General features: G+C 38.4%; 1 long non-coding RNA gene across 2 annotated transcripts in view; it reads left to right on the forward strand.

Moving 5' to 3' along the window:
* The window catches only part of LOC306648647, a 392,598-nt gene that overhangs the window by 82,267 nt on the left and 294,269 nt on the right, over positions 1-16,062 (forward strand). The gene's annotated exons all lie outside the window — the stretch shown is intronic.

Genomic DNA, 16,062 nt, shown 5'->3' on the forward strand with positions numbered 1-16,062 from the left:
TGTGTGCCTGTGCATGTGTGCATTTGAATGCTTTGTGTTTGCATGTGTGTACATAGACATATTTGCACATATGCACATGAGTTTATATATATATATATACACATACACACATGTGAGTGTATGTCACATGCATAATGCATTTATCTGTAATGTGTGAGTGCATATAGCATGTGATCCTGTAGACATGTATTGTCTATGAGTATGGATACACACGTGTGGCCCATGTGTCTACAGGTATGCATGATTATATGTGAGTATGAATGTGTGCATGTGTGAATGTGTGCATGGGCCTGACATTATTCTCATGATTTGTCTGGTGTTGTGGGTTTTGGGAAGGAGGACCACAGAGTTAAGTGTTGTTTCCATTACACATCATATCAAGGGTCTACACTGTCAATGTGACTTGTCACTGTTGACATTAACTTGATCATGGGGCTGAGGTAGTGTGTATGTGTGCATATATATAATTGTGCCTTTTTTATGCCCAAATTTATGTGTTTTCATGTTATATGTGTGTTAGGGTATATTTATGTATGTGCCTATGTATTATAAATGTGACGTGTATGTGTCTGAAGATTGTGAGTTAAATTTCACCATTGTTTTGTCCATATACTTGTCTGCATTAATGTTTCTTGAACAGAAGCTGCAGTATCAGAAGAGGAACTAATTAGTTTTGCTCACCTTGAGTGAAATAAACACCCATCTCAAGAATGTGTATAAATTCTCTAATCATAAGCAAATAAAAAAATTATTTCTCCAGTGATGCTGTGGGATTTGGAAGTATGACCTTTGAAAGGAATTTTGCATTTAAAAATAATAATTTACAGAATAGCAAAGGCAAATCATTTGAGACATGGTTTAAAAATACTCTTTTCTTTCTGGCAGAAGGAGGTAGCCCTGCATCTCATTCCAAGGAGAAGAGAGCACGTTTCTGTCTTATGCTTCCTAACCTAGCAATCCCAGCACAACACATACACCAGTTTGATAATTTATGTTAAAGCATCTTGAAATATTTTTTAGATAGTTAATCCCAAAGGCATGTTGCCATTAGAGTATTAAGAGGGAAAAATGACCAGGATACTGGAAAATTATTCTTACGTATCTAAGCTACTTATTTTTTTTTCATTTGTGGGCCTTACCTGAAGCTATTTTTGAATAAAAGTGTTTTCCTTTATTAACTGGGGTCCACACTTTAATTTTTAAAATTTTCCTTATTGTCTTTCTCTGTTCCAGGATCCTACCAGGATCTCACAAATTTAGTCATCATCTCTCCTAACTCTCTTTTTGGCTGTGAGAGTGTCTGGAATTTTCCTTGTTTTTGATGCTCTGGGCAGTTTTGAGGTGTATTGATCAGGTGTGTTTTATAGGATGACATTCAATTGGGACGTGCTTGACATTATTCTCATGATTTGTCTGGTGTTGTGGGTTTTGGGAAGGGGACCACAGAGTTAAGTGTTGTTTCCATTACACATCATATCAAGGGCCTACACTGTCAATGTGACTTGTCACTGTTGACATTAACTTGATCATGGGGCTGAGGTAGTGTTTGTAGGTTTCTGTCCTGCAGATTTCCCCTGTTCTCTTTGGAAGAAAGTCACTGTGTGTACATTTAAGGGATAGGGGTTTGTGTTCCACCTCCTTGAGAGTGGAGAATCTGCATGAGGTACTTGAATTCTGTATAGATTTGTTTATACTCCTCCAATTATTTTCTTATTTAGTCATTTATTTATATGAATGTGGAGTTGTGGATATGTACTTTATGTTTTGGGTTGTAATCTGATATTACTTTATTGTTTACTTACATTATTCTAGTTTTGGTCAATCAGAATTCTTTCCATTGGCTCCTGTGTCCCTGATATACCTCAATATTGTGTTTCTCTTTTTGTTTTCTTGAATTCTTCTTATTTTCTAACTTTTCAATATGCTCCAGTATCATCGTGTATATTTCATGGCCCAGTCCTAGATTTGGCCATTTCTCCAATGATCCCTGCTGTCTTTGATTGGAAAATGGTATTAGAAACCAAGATTTGGGCTCCAAGAGTGCTCATTGATATTGAGATGTCATTGATTCTATCTCTTCAGCTGATGAAGCACAGAAACATGTGTATACTACCTATATATAATCTACATGTACATAGATCCATGACTTTTTCTAATGCAACCATCTGTCTCTATATTAAGCTAAGCATGAGTTTTTACTGATGTCTCCAACTCCATTCCATTATCATACACATCATTCTTGAATCTACTTCTTGCTTTTCTGCAATCTCCTGCACCAAAATTGAGAAACCTAACTCCAATCAATCACCATACATTCATTAATTGCTCAATTGCAGTACATACATATGACAGTATTACCTTATCAATTGGAATGCAATACTTTTGTACAGTTCCTTTTTCCTTAGAGAGAGATGAGGCATTGGGGGAACCTTGAATCCTATAACTTTTTCTGAAGTTTTCCCCTATCTCCTGTGACTCTGTAGGGAATGTCTTCATTATTCTAGATACTGTTATTTGACATCTATGTCTCTCTGATGTTTTCTGTCTTCTACCCCTAAAGTTGTGCTCAACCTGCCTGTCTGCACTTTTCCTTCTATTTCTATTCCTACTACTTTGACCTGTATAATGAGTGAATGGCTGGCTGACAAAGGATTGAGCACTTTCTCTTAGGTGGATGCCCTACATACATTCCTTATTTAGTCCTCACAGCAGCTCTAGAACAGGTATTATTAGCTGTATTGTGCAGCTGAGGAAATAGAATGATTTTTCATTTCCTAAGGTAAGGATCTTAAAGGTCCTGAATTTTTATCCTACTGAGAAACTAAAAAGTTAGGCTGGCAAAGTGTCATGGATGCTGGCAGAAAATTTGTCTCTGGGTCAGACAAAAAGGACCTTGCTACTCATGGCACCACCATCATTATGAGCATGAGTCTACCTGGGTCACTTCCCTAAGCCTTAACTCTCACAGGCGACTCAGAGAGTGGCAGCACCTGAACATGGAGTGATTATGCTGGGAAAGGGATTCTGAGCTTAGGAAATGCAAATCTATTCTGCAAGTCAGTAAGCATTCCTACTCTTTGCTCCAAGGGAAGAGATCCCTATGTTTCAGGGCTGACTGCTATAGGACATCCTTGAAAAGGTAGTCTGGACCAAATAGTTGCTCCTTCTGCTTGCAAGTCCTCCAGAAATGCAAGAGGCCATCAATAAACTTCTTTCAATGTCTTCTCCTGGCCTTTCAGCAACTTTTCTTGGTTTTGCCCGGCTGCATACTTATGCATATCTTCCTGAAGCTCCACTCTGGTTGGATCAACTTAGACATCTCATGCCTTGCCTGAGCGCAGGAGACTTCCAGGACTCTCCACGTTTGTTCATTTCTTTAGAATAACAACACTTTTTTGGGCATTTATCACATTTTTATCTTATTTTTCCTATTAGATTGTAAATTTCTTGAGGCTAGAGACCATATTTTAAAAATATTTTAATACCTAACGATGTTTAGGATAATATTAGGTCTTTTAATACATGTTCAACGGAATTGATGTTTTCAGTTTTCCAAATGAGATTAGAAATTTCATATTTAGAAATCTGACTTCTGATTCATCTTTCTTAATGTTTCATTTTAATACAAGTTACTAACAACTATCAGAATCAAAATAGCAACTGTACATACACATCTGCATGCACATTTTTCTCACTTCAAGTATGTAAAAATTCAGTGTACTACTTATAAAGATCCCAAACGTTTTTATAGCCATGCATCGCTTAATGACAGAGTTCTATTCTGAGGAATGCATGATTAGGAGATTTCATCACTGTGCAAACATTATAGAGTGAATATGTTGCAAACCTAGATGGGACAGGTCGATCACCTTGCCTGGCTTCTTGATGCAATCAGGAGATGTAAACACAAGTCATATAAGGCTGTGGCTGGTGTAATACAGCATACTGTTTTATGGTAAACTTACTTTTTTTTTTTTTGTAAGCAGAACAACAGTATAAAATAATGACATAAAATATAGTAAATACATAAACCAATCACATAGTTGCTTATTATCATTATGGAGTGATTTGTACTATGTATAATTGTATATGCTATACTTGTGTATGGCTGGCAGTGCTGTAGGTTTGTGTGCACCAGCATCTCCACAAACAGAAGAGTAATGTGCTGTGCTCTGTCATTATGACAACTACAGTGACACTAGGGGATAGTCATTTTTCACCTCCACTGTAAGCCTAAGAAGCCATCATCTTACATGCAGTCCATCATTGAGCAAAACATTGTTATGTGGTGTTTGACTATGTATACACACTTCCTTCATGAAGTCCTGATCCTAGACTAGGAGCTGGCAATAGACACAAGGGATGCAGAGCCAGTGGGATAGCTGTGACTGGGCTTGCTGGGTTTGGCTTTGTGAGAGATTTGGGAGGATAACTGGGGTCAGATAATAAACAGGGTCAGATAAATGAGGAAAGGGAAAGGCTTTCTTAAGCAGCACTGGACTTGAGAAGAACTGGACATCGAGGCCTATAGTGTTGGGTGTGATCATGCATCTCATCAGGCACTGATGTGGGAGGCAGGGTGGGGTGGTGAGGAAGGTTGATGTCACTCAGAATTTACCATCAGAGGTTTCTGGACAGAGAAACCTCCTGCTAGGGTAGGCCACGTCCAAGTAGGAAACAGTAATGGCTCACTCAGGCTCTGGTAGGGAGCAGAGGGACATAAATAGTATGAACATGAGGTTCAGAGAATTTTTAGAAACTGGACCCACTGTGCTGACCCTCACATTCTTTCATTAAAAACAAAAACAAAAATGAAAAATAACCCCCCCCCCCAAAAAAAAAAACCAAAAACAACAACAACAACAAAAAACCACAACAATTTACTGCAGCCCTGCCTGGCTTACATTGAAAGGGTATGTTATATTCCTCAGGAAACAACCTGTTACCTCAGGAGAAAAGAAGGTCCCAAATACCAATAAACAAAACACAAATTATCCTGAAGTGGGGGATTTTGTGACCCTTTTACAGATCAGATCGCAGAACTTAAGAGAGAAAATTCCCCTCTAACCATAAAATATAAGGACAGGTTCCAATTAGAACTGGTCAGCATGGGCCAAACTGACTTAGAGTTGTTACGGCAGTGGGGACATGGAAGTCTAATGTCATTCTGCTGTCCATCAAAAGTCAAGAGGTAGATGTGGGTGAGACTCTCTGGAAACTTACCTGGAATCCCAATAAAACTGGAGATGCATGCTGTCCTTCTACTATCTGAGAGGGCAGGAGAATGTTATTCATGCCTGTTATTTTGAACAACATGTCTGGAATCTTTCTGACCTGATTGCAAGAATCGGGCTTTGAAGTGGGGCCTCTGCACTGATTCAGTTTCCTGGAAGACTCTAGCATTGTAACATCTCTGTTAGATCCCAACACACAGCCTATAATGTAGCATTATAAAATTTTACCTAAGCGTGAGTGGTTTTCTTAGAGCTTTTGATGATGCCATCGCATCTTTTCCCAATGATTTAGCATAAATGTTCTGAGCAGTTTTGTTAACCTTTTGGGGGTAAGGGTACTATGGATTGAACCCAGGCATTTTTTTTTTTTTTTTTTTTTTTACCACTGAGCTACATCCCCAGCCCTTTCTATATTTTATTTTAAGACAAGATTTCATAAAGCTTGTGATCCTCTTGACTCAGTTTCCCCAGTTGCTAGGATTATAGGTGTGCACCACTAATGTGCCAGGCTGATGTATGCTCTTTTAACAAAGTATTTCCATTCCTCCCACCTTCCCACCCTCCCTTTCTTTCTTTTTCAAAGTAAATTTCCCTCACAGAGATAATTAATGTTGATAGCTTATAAAGAATCTACAAATGTATGTATGTATACAAGCATATATATATCTTTTTCATAAAGGTAAAAATGGGATTACCATCTCTGCTATCCTGCACCTTGTTTTATTTTGTTTTGTTTCAAACTTAACAGTACAACTTGAAGACAGTACCCATCAGCATTCATACAGTTCTTCCACTCTTTAGTGGTTGCATTTTATTCCATTTTTTTCTTTATGTGTTGCCTATTTGTGGATGGATATATGTTTTCTAGACTCTTAATGACTTAGTATGTGTGACTGTGGGACATGGGCATGCCTCTATCATACAGACTTAGAGTTGAAATTGCTCTCATAAGGGTTCTTGGTTGTTCAGTTCATCAGGTATTTCCAGATTGCCCTTTTAAATGGGTGGCACTAATTTGGGTGCAGTGGTGCATGCCTGTAATCCCAATTACTTGGGAGACTGAGACAAGTTTGGGAGGATTACAAGTTCAAGGCTAGCATGGGCATCTTAGTGAGATCCTATCTCGAATGAATAAATAAATAAATAAATAAATAAATAAATAAATAAATAAATAAATAAATAAATAAATGCCACCAACACACCTGATCACATGAGATAGGAGAATGGCAACTGTCTAAGCCTTCACAATATTGTAGCCTGTCTTTTAATCTTTTCCAATTTTGTGAGTAAGAAAACAGTATCTCATTGCATAATGGTTAGTTTAGGGACTACTTCTGGGAGGTTTATTTCTTACTACCTTGCTTTTGTGTTATGGCTTAGATATTGGGTGTCCCCCAAAAGCTCACGTGTAAGATAATGCAAGGAAGTATAGAGGTAAAATGGTTGGGTTATAAGCAGTTTGACCTAATCAGTATATTAATCCCCTGATATGGATTAATTTGGTGGTAACTATAGGCAGGTAGGGTGTGACTGGAGGAAGTGGGTCCTTGAAGGTGTGCCTTTGGGTTTTATATTTTGTTCTTGGTGAGTGGAATTCTCTTTGCTTCCGGATTGGCATGTCCTGAGCTACTTCCCTCTGGACACTCTTCTGCCATGATGTTCTGACTCACTAGCCTGGAGGAATGGAGTTGGCTGTCTATGGACAGACCTCTGAAACCATGAGCCCCCATATCAACTTTTTCTCCTCTAAAATTGTTCTTGTCAGGTCTTTTGGTCACAGCAACAAAAAGCTGACTAAAACACCTGGTGTACATTCCCTCACCAGGATATTGCACTTCTGGAGACAGCTATCATGAAGCCCTTCTAGTAATCCTGTTCCTCTTCTGGACATGATACTTCACAGATTTCAACATGGGCAAGCATTCGAGCAAACTGGAAGCTTTCCTGCATTCACTCAGTCAGAATATTTTATAATCTTATTTATGTTATCCTACTGGGTTGCCAGGTATCAGGTAGTGTTCAGTCTTTCTGTCTTGACCTGTCCATCAGCAGTTCTAGGCACTTCTCCAGGGAACCAAGCCTTCCTTGAACTGGGGTGCTCCTCTGGCAACGGCCATGTCATCAGCTCATTTTTCCATAGGGTATATTCCATGTTTTGTGAATTTTAATAGGAACACACCTCTACTTAGGATACTTTGTTCAATGATCTTAAGACTTATTGAACCAAGTTGAGCATGAACTGGGACCTATGTTCCATGCAGAGCTGAGAGATTTGCTAATGTGGGTTTGATGGGTGGGCAAGAACCAGGGATGATTTCCAGAACTTGTCTGGCCATTCCAGCTGTGCCAGGAGCATGGACTGCAGTGTGTATGTGAAGAGGCAGAAGAAATAGCCCACTGGTAAAACAGAAAGTCAGGCTTAGGGTATTGCAGATCCCTTTCACCCTACCCCTTGTCTGCTCTCTGTCAGCTGTTCCTAAAGTGGTCAGAAGTCTTCTCCCAAGTCTGGGCCACCAATGGAGTAGACTAATTTTTTTTAATCTTCAGAAAACATCATATTCCCCACAGGAAACGTATTATCTCCAGAAAAAAAATGTTCTAAGGTTGTGTGTGTGTGTGTGTGTGTGTGTGTGTGTGTGTGTGTGCTCGTTCACTGAATCACTCAATCCTAGTGTCTCTACAGATGGAACAGGCTATTCATGCAGAAGTTAACACATAAGCACACACCAGGAAGTCATGCTCTCTGCACAAGCTAGAGCTACATGGAGCTAAGGGAGGGAGTTGTGTTGAGGTACATCCTTGGCCTCCTAATTGCTTAGACCTTTGGAACTCCAAGGGGACTTAGGCCGGCTCCCCTTTATTTTGGAAAGCAGGCTAAGGAACTGAGACTAGGCTATGATCCTACCTGCACATTTCATGTCCCTTGATTTCTCCCCAAACTGCTTGTTCACCTCATAGTATTTCCTTTTGGATGGGAAAACCAGTTTTTACATCATAAGTATTTTTACACTTCTGTGAATCATCATGTAAACTTACTCCTTTCAGGCCCTCTAAACTTTGGAAATTTTGAACAAAGCACAATGAAAAATGAAATTCCTTTCCCTGTCAAAAATTCTAGCTCTTTTCCTTATAGGATTGTATAAAACTTAGGTTGGAGGCAAAGCTATAAATTAACCCTCTGCTCTTGCTCTGTCTTCCCCACCCTGAGGAGAGCATGCAATAATAGTCTTTGTCCTAGTGACTAGTCAGGACAGGGCTGGTGGCAAGTTAACCAGACAGCATGCAAATCAGGGCACCTTCTAAAGTTCATTTGGAGAAAAAAAAAAAAAAAAAGCACATTCTTTTCTCCCTGCTTCAGAAAATTCCCCTTGTAAATACTCCATAGGCTTGAGGCTAGGCCATTTGTCATAGGAGGTGGGGTGGAGATATGAGGCTCAAGACTAAGTGTCTTCTTGGTTCTGCATGACCTGGAACTCAGTTCCCTCTCCTGAGCTTTTAAATTTGGCCTACCAAAAAGACATGCAGGGTTTGCTCCCATTATTCCTTCTGCCTGGGTTTCCCGTGCATCCCTGTGCTTCCATTCCCATGGATGCTGAGGCTGGGTCCCCTGTGACCTGGTGCTCACTGTACTCCTACCAGCTCATTAGGCACTTCCACCGGGAGACCTGGGCCTCTTCTCCACCTCGTTTGTTCTCCTTCCTCCCTGTCACAGTGTCTTCCTGTCTGCAGCAGCCCACTCCGTCATTCACAGGCAGACCCTTGGACCATGTAACCAACCGCCTGGTCCCTCCTCCCATACACTTTGTTGGTGGTCAAATCCTGGGGCGTGGCAACTCCTCCGGTGTGCCGCCCACCCGGACCGCACTCCCAGGGCTCCATTCGGGGTTCAGTGTTCTGTTGTTTCGTCTTGAAATTCTATCATTTTTAAAGGAGGGGCTCTGCATTTTCATTTTGCACAGGGCTCCCGTCGTGGGTTACCCCTGCCTACTGGTTCCACCCAAACCTTTTTTGCTTTTTCTAGGCTTTCAGAAGTAACCGCTAGTCCACGACTATCTATCTCCTCACGCTCAGGGTATACATACATTTTCAAAATGAAATTTAAAAACAGTTCTGCACTGCATTGCCGGAGGTCTCACCGTAACCTGTCCCTACCCTGCTGTGGACACGGCTGCTCCCTATGCTCCTCGATCGGCTACAGGGTGAGTGCCCGCGCTCACGGTTCTACAGTGCAGGCAGCTCAGTGAGGTCTCCCTGATGCTCCTTTGCCGAGGCCGCGCTCCTGGTTTTCACGTCTGCTCTGCCATCTCCTCTCAATCTTGACCGACCCCCTTCAGGGTTGGAATCCCTTCCAGATGCATCTTCTCTGCACTGATGACAGGAACAATTAAATAACTAATTGGGCAGTTCCTTGTTTAATGTGTGTATCTTGCCAGAAGCAAGTCAGTGAGGATCCGAGTCCTAATCGAGGAGAGGAGAAGCTAGCACAGAGTTATGTGTCCTACAGGTGCCAAGTAAATACTTACTAATAGAGTGAGTGAGTGAATGCCTCTCTTGAGTAAGGGAACAGTTCTAGCTCTGATGCTTGCAGGTGTTAGATACCATGACCCTGGTGGTTCCCAGGGAACTGGGTATCTCTTCTCTCTTTCCTGGCCTAGGGAAGGAGGAGTGGAGCCTAGGGCCCCGTTTCCAGCCTCCTCCCTGGCCTCTTCCCTAAGCATCTTCTATTCTTTGAGTTTTGGTCTACTCGACTTACTCGCAAAAGAAGAGGAACCAGATGGTTTCTGAAATCCTTTGTGATGTTAGCATTTTATTTTTGTCAAAGCCCCTTAGGAAATAAAACTGCAGTGTAAATAATGAAAATAAAAAAGAACACTTTATGACGTGAAAGTGCTTTGGGCAATTCCATTTTTATAGGCCTTAGAAATGATTCTATTTCCATCCACATGAAATTGGGCCATTCTTATTTTATCCTTTACAAACTCAAACTGCACAACTTTTTTCCTTGAAGTTTCAAGAGAACAATTTATGTACAAGAAACCCAATATCTGAAACATGGTTCATTTTTGTCTTCCTTGTAGATAACTGCTTAAATGCAGTTTATATTAAATTTCACAGTCAGTGAGCAGAATATCAGTCTTGAATTTTCAAAACACTTTATAGTAGACAAAGGTAGGAGGTTGCGGTTTGTCAATTTTTGAGTGAAAGTTGTATTTGTGAGTTTATTAGTGAAAAAAATTGTTTTTCAGACTGAACCAGGAAAACTTGTTGTTTTTAACATTTCGATACATTTGCCATGGTCTGTTTTAATTTTTTAAACAGCCTTATTGAGATATAACTATCAATAATCTGCAAATATTTAAAGTGTAAAATTTAGTAAGTTTTGACTTATGCGGACCTATGAAATCATCGCCACAATCCAATAATTGACAGTCATCATATTTCTACCAAGAGCTCCTTGGGCTAGTACCCAAAGGCTAATCTGCTTTCTAAAGATTAGTTTACTCCTTCTAGACTTTTATATAAATGGAATTATACACTATATACTCTTGTTTTGTCTTGCTTCTTACATGAGCCTAATTATTTTGATACTCACAAATGTTGTTTTTTGTCAGCGGTTCATTCTTTTATAGTGCTGAATAATATTCCATTAAATGGATTTACAATGGAATATTTACCATGCTCTGTTTATTCATTCATCCTTTGATGGACATTTGGGTTATTTCCCATATTTGTCTATTATAAAGAAAACTGTCATGGACATTCAAGGACTAGTCTTCACTCAGACATACCTTTTCTCTTAAATACTTCAGAATAGAATAATTGGATTAATTGGAGAATGTGTGTTTGAATTTTTAAGAGATTGTTAAACCGTTTCCCCAATTTTTTTTTTTTTTTTTTTTTTTTTTGGTTTGGCATTTTTCATTTCTACCAGCTGTGGACGAAAGCTCCCATCTCTCCACATCTTTGCCAATTTTTGTTTCTCGCTTGTCTTATGTATTATAGTCATTGTGGTGGGTGTGAATGCTGTCTCACTATGTGCTTTTCACCAAATTCACCATTTAAAACATTTTAAATTGTACAGTTCAGTGACATTAATTCCATTCACATCAATACCATCCATCTGCAGAACTCTGCATCTTGCAAAACTGAAACTCTGTACTGATTAAACACTAACTCTCCATTCCTTCCTTGTCCAACCCCTGGCAACCACCATCCTACCTTCTGCTTTTATGAACTTGGATATATAAGTGGAATATATAAGTGGAATCCAGATATATAAGTGGAATCATATAGCACTTGTCATTTTGTGACTGGTTTGTTTTGCTCAGTGTAATGTCCTCAAGGTTCACTCATGTGGTAGCATATATCAGAATTTCATTCCTTTTGAAGACTGAATTATATTCCATTTATAGATAGACCACAATTTGTTTATCTATTCATCTGTCAATTGACACTTGTGTTGCTTGCACCTTTTGGACATTTTGAATGATGCTGCTCTGAAGATAGGTATACAAATATCTCTTTGAGATCCCACTTTCAATTCTTTTGGGGTATATACTCTGCAGTGGGATTGCTGGATTATATGGTCTCATTATGGTTCTAACTTTTGCTTTCCTGACAACTAATAATGTTGGAAATTTTCAGTGTATATATTTTCCATTTGTGTTTCTTCTTTGGTAAAGGGTCTGCTCAAATAGTTCATCAATTTTTTTGTGTGCTGTTTATTTCCTTATTGTTGCATTTTCTATTCTACATTTTAGAATTATAGGCTTTGCATTTAGGTCTGTGATCCATTTTTTTTTGGTTCTGGGGATTGAACTTGTGATACATTTTGAGTCAATTTGTATACCCTCCATGAGGTATGAATCCAAATTCATTTTTGGTGGGGGAGGGAGAGCCACATTGATGTTCAATTGTCCCAGCAAGATTTATTGAAAATTCATGCTTTTCCCACCATAGTACTGCTTATATACTTTTGTCAAAATTAGTTTATAAGTTTATTTCCAAACTCTGATTTGTTTATATTTATACCAATACCACACTATTTATTACTGTAGCTTTATAATAATTATTGAAAGCAGATAGTGTTATTTCTCCATCTTTGTCCCTTTTTTCAGTACTGTTTTGGCAATTGTAGAGTCCTGGCATTTTCATATAAATTTTAGAATCAGTTTTTCAACTTTTATAAAAAAGACAGGTGTGATTTTCATTGGGATTATCTTGAATCCATAGACAAATTTAGGGCAAATTGACTTCCTGACATTCTTAAATCTTTGATATCAAGCATGAACAAGGCCTATCTCTCCATTTACTTATTTGTATTTCTTCATTTATGTATTTATTTCTCTCAGCAATATTGTCTGATTTTCAATGTACAAATCCTTCACACCTTTGATAAGATTTATTTCTAAGTATTTTATATTTTCGATACTATTGTAATATAATTGTTAAAAGTCCTATTTCTGATAGTTCATTGCTCTCATATAGAAGTACCACAATAGATGTATGTATACTGATCTGTAGATTTCAGCTTGGATAAACTTATTATCACATTATGTAGATTTATAATTATATAAAATTTACTATGTAGATAAATAATTTTTACTCTTTCCTTTCCAATCTGTATGCCTTTTCCTACCTGATTTGCATTGGCTATAACTTGCAGTAAAATATATTTACCACTAGTAAAACGTTGAATAGAAATGGTGAGTGTCAATATCTAGTCTTATTCCTGACCTTGGGAAGCACTTCCATCATTAACTATGAGATTCACTTGGTGTGTGTGTGTTTTATACACGTTTGTCAGTTTGAGAAATTATCTCCGAGGTTTGCCGAAAGTTTTTATTCTGAATGGATGTGAAAGAAAGATGTGTCTATTGAGGTTATTATTATGATTTTTAGTTTGCTAATGTAGTGGATTATGTTGATTGTGAAATGAAAAGTCATCCTTGCATTCCTAGATAAATCTCACTGTGCCATGATGTATTATTATTGCATTATCATCTTAATATATTTTTGGGTTAGATTTGCTGATATTTTATTCAGAAATTTTACATTTATATTTATAAGGAATGTTATTTGGTAGTTTTCTTTTAATGTCTTTGGTTTTATTTATTTTTCCATATTTTTATTGGCACATTATAATTGTACATAATGGTGGAAGTTCTTTGATGTACAATAAGATTTGTCTTTTGGCGGAAGTACTTTCCACATTCATTACATTTATATGGTTTTTCTCCCGTGTGAGTTCTTTGATGATGAATGAGATAAGACTTCCTGCTAAAGGCTTTACTGCATTGAGGACATTCATAGGATTTCTGACCTGTGTGTATTTTCTGATGTACAGTCAGGGTTGCTTTCTGGCAAAAGGACTTCCACATTCATTACAGATGTAGGGTTTCTCTCCTGTATGAATTCTCTGGTGCAGATTGAGATTTGTCTTCTGACTAAATGATTTCCCACATTCATTACATTCATATAGTTTTTCCCCTGTGTGAGTTCTGTGATGATCAATGAGGTATGATTTCATTCTAAAAGCTTTCCCACAGTGAGGGCATTCATAAGCTTTCTTCCCTGTATGTGTTCTTTGATGCACTACAAGGGCTGTCTTCTGGCAGAAAGACTTTCCACATTCATTACAAATATAAGGTTTCTCCTCGTTGTGAGTTTTCTCATGAAGAGCAAGGGTAGTCTTCTGGGAGAAGGATTTACCACATTCATTACAAATATAGGGCTTCTCCCCTGTATGAGTTCTCTGATGTACAGTAAGGTTTGCATTCTGGTGAAGGACTTTCCACATTCTTTACAAATATAAGGTTTCTCCCCTGTATGAATTCTCTCCATGTAGAGAGTTACCTTCTGGTGGAAGGACTTTCCACAGTCGTTACACTTACATGGTTTCTCTCCTGTGTGAGTTCTCTGATGACAAATGAGGTGTGGCTTCAATCTGAAGGCATTTCTACATTGTGAACATTCATATGACTTCTCTCCTGTATGTGTTCTCTGATGATCAGTGAGTGCTGTCTTTAGGAGGAAGGACTTATCACACTCATTACAAACAAAGGGTTTCTCTCCTGTGTGAGTTCTCTGATGATCAGTAAGATAGGACTTCCTTCTGAATGCATTCCCACACTGATGGCCACACTGATAGGGTTTTTCCTCTGTGTGAATTCCCTGATGCAGAATCAAAACTGACTTTCTGCAGGATTTCCCACATTCAGCGCATGTATGCTTTTTTTCAACATTGGCTGCTCTTCTCTCTTTTGTATGCACAGGTGGGGTTTCCCCTTTGTACACTCTATTGTGTGTGATTAAGCCTCCCTTTTTAAGGAATGATTTCTCATATTCATTGTATCACACTCATTGACTGCTGGAGTTACCATCTTCTGAAACTGCATGAGCACATCATTATGATGGAAGGTCCTATCACTTTGATTATGGGATTTGATTTCAGCAGGGACTGTTTCTTGCTTATTATTAAGGAGTGATTTCCCATATCCATTGTACTTATTAAGTCTCTTTCTTGCAGGACTTAGATTACTGATAATTAATACTGAAACATTTTCCAAAATCTTCCCATGAGTGTCATATTCAGGAGGTAAATTCTTTGAATCAACAGATTTTTTGACTAGATCAAATGTTTTCTCATATATGCCATTCTTCTCCTTGATAAATCTTTTGTGGTTAATGCACAAAACTGATCTAGAATACTTATCTTGGTGTTCCTTGAATTTCATTAGCAAGTCTTCAGCCTTCCAGTTTTCTTCTAATAAAAATTACTTGAGACTTTACAAATTTGCTAGGGACAGGGTCTACTGAATTCTAACATGAGGATATGAGACTGTAGAAAAGACCCAGGACAAATTATTCCCTGCCTGGGGAAGAGATATAGAACCTAAATAAAATCTCTGCTTCAGCCTGCTTCAGCTGGCTGTGGTGGCACCCACTTGCAGTCCCAGAGGCTCAGGAGGCTGAGGCAGGAGGATGGCAAGTTCAAAGCCTGCCTCAGCAACTTAGTGAGGTCCTAAGCAACTCAGTGAGACCCTATCTCTAAATAAAATACAAAGATAGGGCTGGGGATGTGGCTCAGTGTTCAATTCCCAGTCCAAAAACAACACCAACTCTGCTTCAATGTGGTAAAGAATGAAAAAAAAAAAATGAACAATGAACACTATTAATACCTTTTATATCCTGCAGAACATCATAGACAAAGTAAAATAGAAAATGGTGGAAAAAGGGATTGACAGAAAAATAGATTCACAGACAAGGAAGTAAGTGTATAAAGGGCATTATACTTTAAGCAAAATGGATAAGAAAGTATTTGTAGAAATATTTGTTCAGGGAAAATATTGAGAAGGATTATTTTTGCGGGAGACAGATCACCTATACTTTAATATGGGCAATTAATGAAATAACTACTGAACACCTAACATGTTATATAATTCAGCAAAGATTAAACAGAAGGTCTTTTATTTGGAAGAAAAGAATCCTTAAGCATAAATCATATACATGCAGACTTCAAATTTTATGATTGTATTCAGGAATTGTGTGTGTGTGTGTTCTAAAGGGTAGGCAGCACAGGAATTCAGATAAGAGGAAGGTAGATCTGATGTGAAGTAATGAAGGAATAGTTCATGGAAAAGGAATATAGCATATGGAAGGGAATACATAACATCAATAAAAGTACCTATGTGATGACAAATTCTCCATTTATGGAAAAACCTTAGAGCCTAATTAAAAAAAAAAAAAAAAAAAAAAAACAGTTTTGTGTGTGTGTGTGTCTTTGCCAGGGTTTGAGCCCAGGGGCACTCAATCCCTGAGCCACATC

This window comes from Sciurus vulgaris (assembly GCF_902686455.1).
Source record: "Sciurus vulgaris genome assembly, chromosome: 17".
Taxonomy (NCBI): Eukaryota; Metazoa; Chordata; class Mammalia; order Rodentia; family Sciuridae; genus Sciurus; species Sciurus vulgaris.